Below are 15,566 nucleotides of genomic sequence, written 5' to 3' on the forward strand. Positions count from 1 at the left end.
ATATATAAACAACTTCTAACCTAAAGTATTTCCTGGGTTGCACATTTTCATAGAGTTACTAATTTAAAAATAAACATTTTCAGAAAGATCAGTCCACCCTAGATCCATTCTCTTTCAGAAGTCCTTCCTTAATTACAAAATCTGCATAACCCATTTCCTTTGGTGTGCAAAAAGGTGTGTAATTAAACCATCAGCATAATACCTATCTCCATGTAAAACCCGCACTTATGAACTTTAACTGCTGAATAAAAACTCCTATTACATGACCATTAAGTATTATGAATAAAGTAAGTCATGGTAGGACTTGATTAATTTTTATGCACTATGGATTGTGTCTAGAAGAAATTTGATTTTGGTGGGTTTCCTTCTGGGCAACACCACTGCCTTTGATGGCTTCACCTTAGGCAAGGCATGTACTGAGTTGGCTTAGGGAAAAGCCATCTGACCTCACTGTGGACCGCAGCTACTGTTGTTCAGGGAGAAATCCTACACCCCCCTAATAAACAGTCAACACAATGAGCACTGGAGAGAAAGAAAAGGCTGGGCAAAATTCAAAAAAAGAGAATTAACTCCCCTGGGTATAGTTTCCAAAGCTGACATATTTTTTGATTAATACATATTTTAGAATTTTAGGTTAATATAAGGATCTCAGTTTGAGATCTATATTTTATCTGAAATAAAATGATCAATTTGTGCCTCAAGAGCTTAGACTTAAAGACCCACAGTTCAGATTTTGTTAGGGAAAAGGAAGAGTTGTCGATGGCAACTCAAAACCCCCAGCGGAATTTATCCTGTGGACTTCTGAGTAGGGAGGCAGGATTTAAGAACAGTGTCTCCAACCAGGAAAAAAAAAAACAAAAAACTGAACTGACAAGCAAGTAAAGAAAAATTTGGAGTGGAGAGAACCGAAACTAAGATGCTTGGGTCTGAGAAGTGGTCAACAGAGTGCCCCTGCCAAGATGCTGTCAGAGGTCCCAAACAAGTATATAAGGATTCCAAAGGTGAAAAGGCCTAAGCTAGGTTTCCCAGAGTTAATTCCGAGACCAAAAAACTCCATATCCAAAAAGGACTGATGACATAACCATGGGGGAAGTGAAGTAATAAGCAAATAGCCTGCGAAAAACCTTTGAAAGTCCTGGTATTTAGAGTGGTAGAAACATACAAAGTGGTTCCAGGACCTCCCTTCCAGGGGAACTCAGGAGTGGATATGAGCCTAGAAATTGAGGGGGTGAGGCTAATAGAGGAATAGTGATGGGACCTCTCTAGGAAATGGACAGGTAACGCAAGCAGAGGCAGAGGCAGCCTCCCCTGATCATTCCCTTCTCTTCCTCCCTTCCTCCATACCCTGAAATATAAGAACCCCAGCAAAAGGAGTGCTCTCAGAAGACAGCAGAGTATGAAGGGCAAGCACAAGCAAATTCCATGAGACTCAGATTTAGCTTGTAAAGAAAAACCAGTCACATCATAGATACATTTAGTACTCAAGACAGAGAGCTGTCACTTAAATATGAGCTCAAAAGTAGGCTTTCAGCATATACCTTTTAGACAATGCTCCTAGAGGGAATACTCTAGTGAAAAGGAAAAGTCTTAGAGGTTATTATGTGTGATAATGAAGCCTGGGCTTCCCTGGTGGCTCAGAGGTAAAGAACCCACCTGCTAATGCAGGAGATGTGGGTTCAATCCCTGGGTCAGGAAGATCCCCTGGAGAAGGAAATGGCAACTCGCTCCAGTATTCTTGCCTGGGAAATCTCATGGACAGAGAAGCCTGGCGGGCTACAGTTCTTGGAGTTGCAAAGAGTTGGACATGACTTAGCGACAGAACGCTCAGAGCAGTCCAGTGATAGCATAGCAAAGCTTACTTTACTTTGTATAAAAGCAAGGACAAAAACAATACATATTCTAAAGAACCCAAAATTAAATTCTAGATAATACCAACAAAGCAGTGCTGAGGTGTAGGCTCAGATTGGAGAATATAACTAATGGAAGGGGAGAGCTGTCTTTTTCAAATGGGAATAAATTGTTTCAGCAAGTGCAGGAAATGTATAGGGAAGTATGGATATTCTGATGAGGTTGTCTCTAATTTAATAAGAACTAGCTATAGAGGGCAAGGGCAAGACAGAAAGAGTACATAGAAAACAGAAAAACATGATAGTAAAAAATAATTTTTAATACAGCAGTTCTACAGTACCTATAAACATGTTAAATTCAAAAATCAAAAGATAAAGACTACAGTAATGGATTAAAAAATACAAGCTCTAGTAATTCTTTTTTCAAGAAGCACATGTAAACATAAAGATATAGAATTTCAAAGTAAAAGCAGTAAATAAGGCAGACCAAGAAAATATGAACCAAAGAAAATACTGGCAACTATTTCATTAGAACAGTGTAAAAAAAGCTCTTTTGGGGGGAAAAAATCATACTGGACAAAGAGGCAAATTATAAGTCTTACAAAGGAGTAAGAAATAATAAAAATAAAAAAAACAAGACAGTGATAAAAAAACACCTTACAGGTGCCTAATAACATATGCTCTAAATATACTGAGCAGTAACAGAGTTATAGAAAGAAGTGAGTAAGCAAAACATTGTAGATGAAAGGTTTAACAAATTCCTCTCAGAATGTGCTGGATCAATCAGAAGATGAATAGCACAAATATGGAACATATGAATAAACTGATTTGTATGCTCAAACTAGTAGGGATAAGTGACTATGAAGAAAACAATGTATCAAATAAAAACTGAACATGGAACAACAGATTCGTTCCAAACAGGGAAAGGAGTACGTCAAGGCTGGATATTGTCACCCTGCTTATTTAACTTATATGCAGAGTACATCTTGAGAAACGCTGGGCTGGATGAAGCACAAGCTGGAATCAAGATTGCCAGGAGAAAAATCAATAATCTCAGATATGCAGATGACACCACCCTTATGGCAGAAAGAGAAGAAGAACTAAAGAGTCTCTTGATGAAAGTGAAACAGGAGAGTGAAAAACCTGGCTTAAAACTCAACATTCAGAAAACTAAGATCATGGCATCTGGTCTCATCACTTCATGGCAAATAGATGGGGAAACAGTGGAAACAGTGACAGACTTTATTTTTTGGGTTCCAAAATCACTGCAGACAGTGACTGTAGTCATGAAATTAAAAGACGCTTGCTCCTTGGAAGAAAAGCTATGCTGAACCTAGACAACATATTAAAAAGCAGAGACATTACTTTGCCAACAAAGGCCCATCTAGTCAAAGCTATGGTTTTTCCAGTAGTCATGTATGGATGTGAGAGTTGGACTATAAAGAAAGCTGAGCGCCGAAGAATTGATGCTTTTGAACTGTTCTGCTGGAGAAGACTCTTGAGTGTACCTTGGACAGCAAGGAGATCCAACCAGTTGGTCTAAAGGAAATCAGTCCTGAATATTCACTGGAAGGACTGATGCTGAAGCTGAAACTCCAATACTCTGGCCACCTGATGCGAAGAATTGACTCATTTGAAAAGACCCTGATGCTGGGGAAGATTGAAGACAGGAGGACAAGGGGACGACAGAGGATGAGATGGTTGGATGGCATCATGGACTCAATGGACATAAATTTGAGTGAGCTCCGGATTTGGTGATGGACAAGGAGGCCTGGCATGCTGCAGTCCGTGGGGTCACAAGAAGTCAGACACAACTGAGCAACTGACCTGAACTGATGTATCAAATAAAAACTATACATTATTTCTATAAAATGATGTTTTGTTTTAGTAATACACATCACATTCCCCAAATTCATCATGAACTAATTCGCAAGGAAGCTTTACAATACCAAAGAATCAATATCAGAAAAATCATTTTCTTACATAATAGCCTAAATATTCCTTACATCTAAAAATGAAGTAACCCTGACTTAAGTCAAAATCAGAATAAAATTATAATAAAAATAAATCACTGTAAAAATGCTAAAGTAGTTCTTAGATGAAAATGTACAGCTTTAGAACATTTGATTGTAAGTAAAGGAGAATAAAAAATTATTTCAAGAAGGTGAACACTTCTTTGAGTTCAGCCAAAATAAATGACAAATAATTGATTTATCTTCCTACCTAAGCAAAAGCCAAACACTCCTTCCCTCCCCCTAAAAGCCTCACAAACAAACAAACAAATAAATCAGTTTTTGAGACACAGGATAACAGATAACAAAGAACAGTGAGATTGCAGAATTTGTAGCCTGAAATGGAGGGAAAACACAGGCAGAGCTGGTGGATTAGAAAGAACAGTAGCCCAGGTCTCACACAGTGCTGGCAGCAGTTTGCCTATTCCTATCAGGCAGAATGGAAAAACCTCAAGATTCACAAGGCACTAGGTTAGCGTCCTTAGAAGGGTCTTGCCTTGATGGTGAGGATTAATTACCCTAAAGTAAATATCTCTCAGGCACTGTCTAACAAACCCTCAAATCCAGACACTAGAGGAATAAAGTATTTCCAAGTAACTTCACTGTATCCCAGGACTAACATCAAGAATATTGGTAGGAATAAAAAAGTATCCAGCTTCCAACAGGAAACATTTACAACAACTAGCATCTAGTCAAAAATAACCAGATATGAAACAGAAAAATATGGCCTATGTGAGAAGGAAAAATTTGTGTCAATGAATTGGAACTGTACCGGAACTAGCAAAGATATTTGAATTAGCAGAAGATATTAAAATAGTTGTTTTAACTGTATTCTATATCTTCAAAAGTTAAATGGAAGCATAGAAGATATTTTTTTAAAAAAGCAAAACAGACTTAAACTGAACTTTTAAAAATGAAAATGACCATGCCTGAGATGAAAATAGAGTGGATGGAATTAACGGTAGTTTAGTGGCTCAGTGGTAAAGAAACTGCCTGCAATGCAAGAGCTGCAGGAGATGTGGGTTCGATTCCGAGATAAGGAAAATCCTCTGGAGAAGGAAATGACAACCCACTCCAGCATTCTTGCCTGGAAAATTCCATGGACAGAGGATCCGAGTGGGCTACAGTACATGGGGTTGTAAGAGTCAGACATGACTGACTGACTAAACAACAAGAAGCACAGAAGAAAACGGAGCTTGAGGTAATACGAATAAAAACTATCCAAAGTGAAAAAGAGGAGAGAATGAATAAAGGGAAAAACGTTAAAAGAATGGGGAAAAGTATAAAGGAAAGGATAAAAGGAAGGAAGGAAAGGAGGAAGGATAAAGGAAAGGGAGAGAAGAAGGAAAAAAAAGAGCATATGGGAGCTAAGGGACAATTTCAAGCAAGATAATATACATCTATTTGGAATCCCCAAGCAGGGAGTGATACATAAAAATATTGGAAAAAAATGACTGGTTTCCCCCCTAAATTTGCTAAAAGTCATAAACCCACAGTTCAAGAAGCTCAATGAGCCCCAAGTACTAGAACAACGAAGAAAACTATTATAAATCTAAAGCACATTATATGCAAAATTGCTCAAAACCAGTGGTAAAGAAAATCTTAAAAGCAGCCAGAACTAAACCTACACATTTTACAAATGAATGCGGATTTATCATCATAAACAACACATTAGAAGACAGTGGAGAACATCTTTAATACACTGAAACGAACCATCAATCCAGTAATCTAAATCTAACAGAAAAAATAAAAGGAAGGAATATTAAATAAAGATGTTCCCACCTAGACAAAAGCTGAAAGAATTCATTACCCACAAACATGCACTACAAAAAATGTAAAGAAAGTCCTTCAAGTAGAAATAAAATGACAAAAGATGGACATATAGGGTGGTGCCATAAGGGTGGTGTCATCTGCATATCTGAGGTTATTGATATTTCTCCCGGCAATCTTGATTCCAGCTTGTGCTTCTTCCAGCCCAGCGTTTCTCACCATGTACTCTGCATATAAGTTAAATAAGCAGGGTGACAATATACAGCCTTGACGTACTCCTTTCCCGATTTGGAACCAGTCTGTTTTTCATGTTCAGTTCTAACTGTTGCTTTCTGACCTGCATACAGGTTTCTCAGGAGGCAGGTCAGGCAGTCTGGTATTCCCAGCTCTTTTAGAATTTTCCACAGTTCGTTGTGATCTACACAATCAAAAGCTTTGGCATGATCAATAATGCAGAAGTAGGTGTTTTTCTGGCATTCCTTTGCTCTTTCTATGATCCAATCAATGTTGGAAATTTTATCTCTGGTTCCTCTGCCTTTTCTAAATCCATCTTGAGCATTTGGAAGTTCACGGTTCACGTATTGCTGAAGCCTGACTTGGAGAATTTGGAGCATTACTTTGCTAGCTTGTGAGATGAGTGCAATTGCGCAGTAGTTTGAGCATTCTTTGGCATTGCCTTTCTTAGGAACTGGAAAACGGACCTTTTCCAGTCCTGTGGCCACTGCTGAGTTTTCCAAATTTGCTGGCATATTGAGTGCAGCACTTTCACAGCATCATTTTTAGGATTTGAAATAGCTCAACTGGAATTCCATCCCCTCCACTAGCTTTGTTCGTAGTGATGCTTCCTAAGGGCCACTTGACTTCGCATTTCAGGATGTCTGGCTCTAGGTAAGTGATCACACCATCATGGTTATCTTTTCTGTATAGATCTTCTGTGTATTTTTGCCACCTCTTCTTAAAATCTTCTGCTTCTTAGGTCCATACCATTTTTGTCCTTTATTGTGCCCATCTTTGCATAAAATGTTCCCTTGGTATCTCTCATTTTCTTTTTTTTTTTTCCCCTCTTTTTTGTTTTTTTTTTTTCTCTCTTTTTTTTTTCTCATTTTCTTGAATAGATCTCTAGTCTTTCCCATTCTATTATTTTCCTCTATATCTTTACATTGATCGCTGAGGAAGGCTTTCTTTTCTTTCCTTGCTATTCTTTGGAACTCTGCATTCAAATGGGTATATCTTTCCTTTTATCCTTTGCATTTTGCTTCTCTTCTTTTCACAGCTATTTGTAAGGCCTCCTCAGACAACCATTTTGCCTTTTTGCATTTTTGCTCTTGGGGATGGTCTTGATCACTGTCTCCTGTACAATGTCATGAACCTCTGTCCATAGTTCTTCAGGCACTCTATGAGATCTAATCCCTTGAATCTATTTATCACTTACTGTATAATTGTAAGGGATTTGATTTAGGCCATACCTGAATGGTCTAGCGGTTTTCGCTACTTTCTTCAATTTAAGTCTGACTTGGCAATAAGGAGTTCATGATCTGAGCCACAGTCAGCTCCTGAGCTTGTTTTTGCTGATTGTATAGAGCTTCTCCATCTTTGGCTGCAAAGAATATAATCAATCTGATTTTGGTATTGACCATCTGGTGAGGTCCATGTGTAGAGCCTTCTCTTGTGTTAGAAGAGGGTATCTGCTATGACCAGTGTGTTCTCTTGGCAAAATCTATTAGCCTTTGCCCTGCTTCATTCTGTACTCCAAGGCCAAATTTTCCTGTTACTCCAGGTGTTTCTTGACTTCCTACTTTTGCATTCCAGGCCCCTTTAATGAAAAGGACATCTTTTTTGGGTTTTAGTTCTAGAAGGTCTTGTAGATCTTCACAGAACCATTCAACTTCAGCTTCTTCAGCATTACTGGTCAGGGCATAGACTTAGATTGCTGTGATATTGAATGGTTTGCCTTGGAAACGAACAGAGATCATTCTGTCGTTTTTGAGATTGCACCCAAGTGCTGCATTTTGGACTCTTCTGTTGACTATGATGGCTACTCCATTTCTTCTAAAGGATTCCTGCCCATAGTAGTAGATATAATGGTCATCTGAGTTAAATTCACCCATTCAAGTCCATTGTAGTTCGCTGATTCCTAAAATGTCAATGTTCACTCTTGCCATCTCCTATTTGACCACTTCCAATTTGCCTTGATTCATGGACCTAACATTCCAGGTTCCTATGCAATGTTACTCTTTACAGCATTGGACTTTACTTCCATCACCAGTCACATCCACAACTAGGTGTTGTTTTGTCTCCATCCCTCATTCTTTCTGGAGTTATTTCTCCACTGATCTCCAGTAGCATATTGGGCACCTACCTACCTGGGGAGTTCATCTTTCAGTGTCCTATCATTTTGCCTTTTCATACTGTTTATGGGGTTCTCAAGGCAAGAATACTGAAGTGGTTTGCCATTCCCTTTTCCAGTGGACCACATTTTGTCAGAACTCTCCATCATGACCCATCTGTCTTGGCTGACCCTATACAGCATGGCTCATAGTTTCATTGAGTTAGACAAGGCCGTGGTGCTTTGGTTAGTTTGGTTACTGATCAGATTGGTTAGTTTTCTGTGATTGTGGTTTTCAGTCTGTCTGCCCTCTGAGAAGGATAAGAGGCTTATGGAAGCTTCCTGATGGAAGAAACTGACTGAGGGGAAAACTGGCTCTTGTTCTGATGGGTAGGGCCATGCTCAGTAAATCTTTAATCCAATTTCTTGTTGATGGGTGGGGCTGTGTTCCCTCCCTACTGTTTGACCTGAGGCCAAACTATGGTGGAGTTAATGAAGATAATGGTTTCTGACCTTCTTCAAAAGGTCCCATGCATGCACTGCTGCAGGCTACCACCAACCCACACCTCAGCCCGAGGCTCCTGGACACTCATGGGCAACCAACCCATGCCATCTAGTCCTTCCATGCCTAGATATTTACCCAAGAGAAAAGAGAGAATGTGTTAATACAATAAGATATACATGAAACATCACAGCAGTTTTATTTGTAATAGTAAAAACTCAGAAACAGCTAATGCCCATCATTATGCCAATGGACTTACGATATAGCCATATAATGAAATATTACCCAACAATAAAGCAAATGAAATCTGCTACAAGATCTATTCCAATACAACAACAGAAAATGAACTTTAAAGCCACAGCAAAACAAAGAGTATATACATTGTTATTCCATTTAAATATGTCATAAGAAATGCAAATTGATTGAGAAAACAGATTGGTGGTTACCTATGTACCAGGGTGCTGGGATGGATGGGAGGAAGGGATTAGTCAAAAAGTGGCATGAGGAAACTTTGCAGGGACCTGAATATATCAACTGTTTTCACTGAGGTAGCTGTGTCATGGCACTACACATGTCAACCTAATCAAACGGTACACTTTATGCTATCAGTTGCACTATAATAAACTGTTTAAAAATGAGAAAGGAAATAGAGCAAATGGATAAAAATAAAGAAATAAGGATACACAACAGAAGAAAATAAATGTGTATGTAACAGAGAGGGAAAATAGAGATTACCAAACTAAAAGCTAGTACTTTGAAAAAAAATAAAAAGATAAACAAACCTCTGGCAACACTGACTACACATACAAAGAAGATTAAAACTGTATATATATGCTTTTTGGCCATCTGTATGCCTTCTTTGGAGAAATGTCTATTTACATTTTCTGCCTATTTTTTGATTGGGTTTTTTTTTTTTTATATTGAGCTGCACGAGCTGTTTGTATATTTCAGAGATTAATCGCTTGTCAGTTGCTTCATTTGCAAATATTTTCTCCCATTCTGTGGGTTGTCTTTTCACTTTGTTTATGGTTCCCTTTGCCGAGCAAAAGCTTTTAACTTTAATTAGGTCCCATTTGTTTATTTTCATTTTTAGCTTCATTACTCTAGGAGGTGGGTCCAAAAAGATCTTGCTTCAATTTATATCAAAGAGTATCCTGTCCAAAAAGATCTTGCTTCAATTTATATCAAAGAGTATCCTGCCTATGTTTCCGTTTAAGAGTTTTATAGTATTCAGTCTTACATTTAGGTCTTTTATCCATTTTGAGTTTACTTTTGTGTATGGTGTTAGAGAATGTTCTAATTTCATTCTTTTACAATGTAGCTGTCCAATTTTTCCAGTACCACTTATTGAAGAGACTGTCATTTCTCCATTGTATATTTTTACCTCCTTTGTCATAGAGTAATTGAGCATAAGTGAATGGGGTTTATTTCTGGGCTCTCTACTGTGTTCCATTGATTGATGTGTTTATTTTTGTACCAATGTCACATTGGTTTGATTATTATAGCTTTGTAGTATGGTCTGAAATCAGGAAGCATGATATCTACAGCTCTGTTCTTTTATCTCAAGATTGTTTGGGTTATTCTGGATCTTTCATGGTACCATACAAATTTTAAAATTATTTGTTCTAGATCTGTGAAAAATGCGATTAGCATTTTGAATAGGGAAGGCACTGAATCTGTGCATTCCCTTGGGTACTAGGGTCATTCTAAAAATATTGATTCTTCTTATTCTTGAACACAGTGTATCTTACTGTTTGTGAAGTTTTCAGTTTCTTTCATCAGTATCTTATAGTTTTCTGAGTACAAGTCTTACAATTCATTAGTAAGTTTATCCCTAGGTATTTTATTATTTTTGTTGTGATTTTAAATGGGATTAGTTTCTCTTTTTGATAGTTCATTATTAGTGTATAGAAATGCAACAGAGTTCTGTGTATTAACTTTGTATCCTACAACTGTATTCATTGATAAGCTCCAGCAGCTTTTTGGTAGTGTCATTAAATATTTTCTATGTACAGTGTCATGTCATCTGTAAACAGTGGGAGTTTTACTTCTTCCTTTCTGATCTGTTTTCCTCATTTATCTTTCTTGTCGGATTGCTGTGTTTAGGATTTCCAATATCATGTTTAATAAAAGTGGCAAGATAGTGGACATCCATGTCTTGTTCCTGATCTTAGGGGGAATGCTTTTAGCTTTTTAACCACTGAGTGGTGGCTCAGATGGTAAAGAATCCGCCTGCAATGCAGAAGACCTGGATTTGTTCCCTGGGTTGGGAATATCCCCTGGAGGAGGGCATAGCAACCCATTCCAGTATTTTTGCTTGGAGAATTCCCATGGACAGAGGTGCTTGCCGGGTTACAGTCACAAAGAGCCAGACACAACTGAGCGACTAAGCACAGCACAGCACGTGACGCTAGTTGTGGGTTTATCACGTAAGGGCACTATGATGTTTAGGTATGTATGTTAGGTATGCATGTATGCCTGCTTTCTGGAGAGTTTTTAAAATCATAAATGGATGCTGAATCTAATTCTAAAATGGTCAGAAGACTTGAATGGTCATTTTTTAAAAAGATTTACAGATTGCCAACAGGCACATGAATAGATGGTAGACATCACTAATCAGTGGAGAAACACAAAACCCCAGTGAGATATCACCTTACACCCATCAGATGGCATCATCAAAAAGACCACAAATAACAAAGGTTAGCAAGATGCAGAGAAAATAGAACCTTGTGCATTGTTGGTATGAATGGAATTGGTGCAGTCACTGAAGAAAACAGTATGGAGTTTCCTTAAATAAATGAAAATAGGACTACCACATGACCAAGTAGTTCTACTTCCATGTATATATTCAAAGAAAATGAATACACTAATTTGAAAAGATTCATGAACCCCAACATTCATGGTGGCATTATTTATAATAGCTGAGAAGCAACCCAAGTGTCCAGCAACAGATAAATGGATAAAGAAGACACACACACACACACACACACACACACACACACAATGCATTACTACTTAGTCATAAAGAAAGAATGAAATTTTGTTTTTCCATCTGTAACAACATAGATGGACCTGGAGGGTATTATGCTTAGTGAAATAACTCAGAGAAAGACAATGCAATATATTATAATTTACATGTGGAATTTAAAGAATAAAACAAACTAGTAAATATAAAAGCAAAAAAAAAGCAGATTCAAAATATAGAGAACAAAATAATGGTTATCAGTGGGGAGACGGGTGGTGGGAGGGGCAAGATAGAGGCAGAGCATTACGAGGCACAAACTATTATGTATAAAATAAATACATTACAATGATACATTGTATAGCACAGGGAATATAGTAAATGTTTTATAATAACTATAGATAGAGTATAATCTATAAAAAATTTGAATTACTATGTTGTATACATCTGAAAATAATCTAATATTGTCAATCAATTAAATATATATATCTATCTCATTTAAAGAACAAAAATTAATTTAAGAAAAGGACACCAACAGACACTTCACAGGAAAAGGAATTAAAAATGTCCCCCAAACATGAAAGGATGTATAACCACATTTGTTGTCAGAAAGATGCAAATTAAAATTTCAACGAGAAATTATTTCACACTCAGTTGTTTGGCAAACATCAAGAAGCCAACAAAATCAAGTGTTTGCAGGGTGGAGAACAAGAGGAGCTTTCCTACATGGCAAATGGGGAGTGGAAAGGACACACCCACTTTAGAAAACGCTGCAGCACCAACTAGCAACGGTCAACAAGCACATTCCCTACAACCTAGAAAATCTGCTCAAGAAATTCACTCCAGAGAAAATCAGGCATAAAAGTATGTTTTTAAGAGCTGCACTATCTGTGATGGTAAAATGCTGGAAGCCATGCACCCATCAAAAATAGGACGGAAAAATGAATTGTTGGATATAAATTGGTAACCTATAAAAGCAATGGCAGTGAATGAATCATATAAACTGGAATTCTCAGGGCAGTACTGTGCAGGAAGCAAGCAAGTAATTCAAGAATGACTGTGTAAGTTCCCAAGCAGCAAAACTAACAATACTTTGTTTTGGAACTATGGCAAATCAATAAACACTACAGGTTTGTGGTTTCCCCTGGGGTGGGGGGGGGGGGGGGGTGGGGATGGTGAGGGGAGAATATGAGAAACATGACTGGGTATGGGCCTACATAGAGGATCAATGATTCTGGTCATATCCTGTCTTTTTCACTTTATGGCACGTTTATAATTGTTCATTTTGCTTTTGCCACCACCTAATTATGTTTCTGTTCTAGTAATGTTACCCACCTGGTAGTTATTTGAGTTTTAAATCCTTGCCATAAATCCTGTCTTGTAGCTCACCTTCCCAAGGATGAGTCCATCCAATGAGAGGGGCAATAGATATTTGAGCCTTTGGAGGTTTCAGTAAGTGGAGACATTAGTGTGAAAGCTGATGAAGAGATCTACAAGAACATATAAGAATTACAAAAACCCAGCCCTTACTGATGCTCTGTCTTGTCAAACCCATGGCAGATATCACAGTCACCTTTTTTTTCCGCCCCCCCTGCGGGTCCCAAAGTGGCCTCGGATTACTCAGCATCAGACTCCAAAAATACCCACTCACAATCCATCAGTGTTGACAGGGGAGGTATGACCTATTTGCAAGGCCTGTTCTTGAGTTTACTGTCCTTGGTCACATCCAGGCCAGTGGGCTCAGGACTGCCAATCAGAGTCCATTCATAAAAGACTGGAAAAGGCACTTTTCAGGACAGGTGACCAACACTGAGAGGGAGGCCTGTGGCTTTGACCTAAGTCCCCCAACCTATATCCAAACTTGAATTTATATAATGGAAACAAAACTGCTCTCGTGCTAACTAAGCAACTGACTTCCACGCATAACATTTGTTTTGGACCTGAGGATGCAGTTTGTGTTTAAAAGAGAAAAATCGAATAAATGAGATTCCTAGATTATTTTTCTGATTCAGGTGATTCAGAGGAGCTCTTCTTAGTTGCTGACGTTCTTTACATGACATAATCCTCTTGGGGAGAAAAGAAGGCTTGTGTTGTCTATGATTCACACTTTAGGGGAAGGACATGGGAATGGTGAGGGACCGCTTTCCTCCTCTCCTGTTATTAGCACAGGTCCATGAAATGGGAACATAAACTCACTCCGAAACACTGAGGAAAAAATTCCCATCTTTACTCTATCCCTCATTGGCTTATCCTCGTAATAGGAAAGGTGGTTTCTCTGAGCGACTGTCCAGCCTGACGGTGATATTCATCATGCGTTGTCTGCAATCCTCTCCAGTTCAAGGTTCATGTATGAAACTCTGCCGCACACATGTGACCTGGCTTTTGGGCATCCTGGTCTCAAGTGAAAGTAAGGAAGCGCCACTTTCCTGGACCCTCAGTGGAAACGCCAGCCCTGCTCAGGTCCTGAGGCCAGGCCCAGGGGAAGGAACGGACAGATCCATATTGCAGGACAAGAGCTAGAGTCCCTGGTGGAAAAGCTTGTGTTCTTACTCATTCTGTAAGATGTGAACTCAGAGGATGAGAGAATACATACTAACATTCCTCTACGATATAAGGTGAGATAAAGGTTAGCCTAGGCTTTGGTTAACAGATTAAAATGGAGAATCGGTGTAAACCAATAGATGCTGTCCCAGGAAACAGATGAAACAAACCAAAACCAACTTGCAGACTCTACTTTAGTAAAACACACTAGGGATAAAAATATCTCCTCTTTATTGAGCACTTACTGTGTGCCAAATCCTGTTCTAAGAGTCTGGTATGGGTTGGTTCCTTCAGTTAGCTCACACCAGCTCTACTGGGTAGAGCTACTGGGTAGAGCTGGTGTGAGTCTACTCTCACTTTACAGAAAAAGGAATTAGGCACAAAGAACTTAAGGAGACAGACTGCAATCAGAGCCTGAGCTCATCATTTCCTGTTCTTACAGATTACTAGCTAAGACCTGATAGTCCAGAGGCCACTAGGACATTTAATAAGCTTAAAATACCTACAGGGTCATGGAGCATTCATTCTGTGAGAAATAAACCAGGGCTACCAGGTGCCAAGGATGCTCAGAGATTTTGAAATGTGTGGGGGTGGGGGGGCAGACAATGTGGTGTCTTCAAGAAGCTGATATTTTATACAATTTAATAAGAGGGCTTCTTAGAAAAAAAGCTGGTTCTAGGACTGGAATAGGGAAAATTCCAATACCATTTTTTATTACCACAAATTAAGGAAGTGCTCAAAAAACAAAAGAGTAGGCAGCATGTCAAAAGGACACAATAGTCAGTCTGAAAGTGTTCCTGATCCTCAGAGCCAGAACAGTTTGAGTAAGATCTAAAACCATAAAATTAGAAGAAAAAAGGGGTAAGCTCCTTGGTGCTAGTCTTGACAATAATTTGTTTTTGTGGATTTGATACCAAAAACAAAGGAAACAACCTGTCAGTTAATCTATGATAAAAGAGGCAAGAATATACAACGGAGAAAAAATAGACTTTTCAATAAGTGGTATTGGGAAAACTGGAAAATTACATATAAAACAATGAAATTAGAACATTCACTAACACCAAAAATGAACTCAAAATGGATTAAAGTCCAAAATGTAAGGCTGGATACTTTAAAAGTCTGAGAAGCAAACATAGGCAGAACGCTCTTTGACATAAATCACAGCAAGATTTTTTGGATACACCTCTCAGAGCAATAAAGATAAAAACAAAAATAAACAAATGGGACCTAATTAAACTTAAAAGCTTTTGTACAGCAAAGGAAACCATAAACAAAGGGAAAAGACAACCCACAGAATGGGAGAGGATATTCACAAACAAAGTGAGCGACAAGGGATTAATCTCCAAAATATACAAGCTGCTCATGCAGCTCTACAAAAAAAAAAAAAAAAAAAATTAGAAAAATGGGCAGAAGACCTAAATAGACATTTCTCCAAAGAAGATATACAGATGGCCAAGAAGCACAAAAAAATGTTCATTGTGAATTAATAGAGAAATGCAAATAAAAACTAACAATGAGGTGACACAAGTCTGATGTGCGACCATCATCAGAAAATCTACAAACAATAAATGGTGGAGAAAAGGGAACCCTCCTCCTACCCTGTTGC

The sequence above is a fragment of the Odocoileus virginianus genome, chromosome 26, assembly GCF_023699985.2.
Source record: "Odocoileus virginianus isolate 20LAN1187 ecotype Illinois chromosome 26, Ovbor_1.2, whole genome shotgun sequence".
Taxonomy (NCBI): domain Eukaryota; kingdom Metazoa; phylum Chordata; class Mammalia; order Artiodactyla; family Cervidae; genus Odocoileus; species Odocoileus virginianus.